The following is a 2,500-nucleotide window of genomic DNA, read 5'->3' on the forward strand; positions in this document are numbered from 1 at the left end:
CAAGAGAGAAAAGCAGCGTTCTGCGGGAAATCATCTTGGCCAGTGATGTCGTTCTGGGTTTGGTCAGGCCCAGGGAGGTAAGTACCTCGTTATTCTCAAGGGGCCACTTTCCTCTTGCCCCAACCGGGAATCCAAAGAATGTGACCTTGCTAGCCTTCGTCAGCACTTTGACTTGATCACCAAGAGGGGTATAGTACGAAACTTTGTGCGAGGCAGCATCTGACAAGGTATTCTTTGAAAGCTCAAAACGGACGGTGACATCGATCACAACCGCCTCCTCATCTTTTGCAAACACGAGGTCAGGCTTTCTCATCTCTCCCGTCTCGGATATGAACCGTGGCTCTTTGTATACAGACCAGCCCAATCTAGCCGCTTCGTCTGCCAGAATGTTACTGATCTTGTTATGTCGCGCAATTCTTGCTTTCTGTACTGCAGGACATTGACCGAGAATGTGCGAAAGGGACTCGAGTCTGGCAGAGCATTTCCTGCAGGAACGTAAGGCCCCATCTCTGCCTCTGTTCAAGCTTTCTCTTGTTGGGTAAATATTTGCCCTTAGTTGTAGTGCTGCGATAAAAAAGCATTGTTTAAAGCCGCACCATGGCCTCAACCAAGCATTACTGATTCTATCATGCGCAAAGTTTACAATGCCCCTTCCTTGAACCGGCTTTTCGCACCATCTCTGAAATTCATGCTCCCTCCAATCGCAGGGTCTCGGATATACAGGTTCTTTTGACACCGAGTCCCTGAGAACGAATGTTGGGATTGCATCACTGTCACCCCCTGCTCGTACCCACAAATTACGGTATTCTTCCTCCATACCCTGCGAGGACACAATATTACGGGTGATAGCATCGGACGAGTTTGCTATACGTTGCAGCCTTCTAACTTGAACCGAAGGGATTGTTTTTTCCAGTTTCAAGATGGCAAGGCCTCCGTCTCGGGCTCTGGCATATAACAGTCCATCACAAGTTGAAGCGGGAAGGTGGAGCCATCCTTTTACCGCCTTTCTAATCTCTTGGTCCAACCCACGGAGAGTTGATTGCTTGCAGTCCGAGTGGTCTGCAGGATATAACAATCTGGGTAGGGCATAGGCATTGAGTAGTTCAACCTTCTGAGTTGGCTTCAGAGGCGCCTCATCGATTTTCGAGATCCATGTCTTTAGCTGACAATGTAGATCAGGCTGTATAGTGCCAGTCCAAGGGCCAATTTTCAGACCAAGGTATTTCGTTGATTCATCAGGTTGGATCATATGGACATCTTTATTTTTGATAGTCCATGGGTCGCAGTTGTTCACCGTATATGAATCTTTGGTTGGGCTTATCATGAAGCCCTGGCACTTTCTGGCCTGAACCTCCAATCCCGATAGCCCACAAAATGATTCCAAGATCACTAGATTGGCGGCCATACCAACCCAAGATTCGCTCACCAACACCAAATCATCAGCAAACGCAAGAGCTGTCACGTGGTCGGTATCAATGGAGTACCCAACTCCGTGTGACTCTAGGGTGCATATCAAAGGGTCCATGGCAAGATTGAAGAGCAGGGGTGACATGGGGTCACCCTGTTTGACACCAACACGTATGCTAATTTCTCGAGTCGACTCGCCATTGCTTTTGAACGAGGTCGTACACCGATCGTAGGCGTTCTGGATGATGCCCACCACGTGTTCATCTACTTTCTTGTGCCTTAACACCCATAAAATATGAGCATGCGAAACCGAGTCAAAAGCTTTCGCTATGTCGATGAACATGACAGCCAACGGCCTGTGCAATTTCTTAGCGTGTCTCATAAGGTCCTGTAGCACCTTAAGATTTTCAGAGCAGCCAGATGCCGCTATAAAACCACGCTGCCTTGGGTTTAAGGGACAAGCACGAGCAAGACGTGCAGTCATTATTCTGGAAAATAATCTCAGAATCATTGAACCAATCGTTATTGGTCTCCAGTTCCCCAATTCTTTCAGCTTTTCATCGTCCATAACCTTAGGAATAAGAATCGTCCTATTCTTTTTCAACTCTTTGGGAATAATTCCTGTAATCATCCATGCATTAAATAGGGCTGTCAGTGTCCGACCCTCGGGGTCGGCAGCACAGATTGCAGCCCTTGTTAGGCCATCTGGCCCAGCTGCTGACGTTGGTTTAATGGCCCGTATGGCAGTCTGAACTTCCTCCACCGAAATTAGGGGCTCAAAGTATTCGTTATTTGCAACACCTGATGACTTAAATTGGCCCAGGCCATTGAATGGCAACACCTTCTCCCATTTTTCGCAGTAAAAACGATATACATCTGCGTTCGGGATTCGGCATTCATGACGTTCAGTGCCATCCAGGACTAAGGACGCAAGAAGAGAGCGGTTCTTAAAGAAGAGCTTCTGGTGCTTCATGAAGCTTCCTCGTTTTTCCGCTCTCTTCTTCATCCAAGATCGTGTGGGTAATATCCTGGGTTTAATAATGTCGTTCTCAGGTTTTGAACGTTTGCCTTTGTTTTTCACCAATCTCATCGG

At 47.5% G+C, this 2,500-nt stretch overlaps 1 pseudogene; it reads right to left on the reverse strand.

Moving 5' to 3' along the window:
• Positions 1-2,500, reverse strand: part of LOC142914279 (28S ribosomal RNA) — a 10,550-nt pseudogene that overhangs the window by 3,866 nt on the left and 4,184 nt on the right.

The sequence above is a fragment of the Petromyzon marinus genome, unplaced genomic scaffold (genome assembly GCF_048934315.1).
Source record: "Petromyzon marinus isolate PM22_M1 ecotype Great Lakes invasive population unplaced genomic scaffold, UKy_Petmar_22M1.pri1.0 PM_G_Scaffold_28, whole genome shotgun sequence".
Taxonomy (NCBI): domain Eukaryota; kingdom Metazoa; phylum Chordata; class Hyperoartia; order Petromyzontiformes; family Petromyzontidae; genus Petromyzon; species Petromyzon marinus.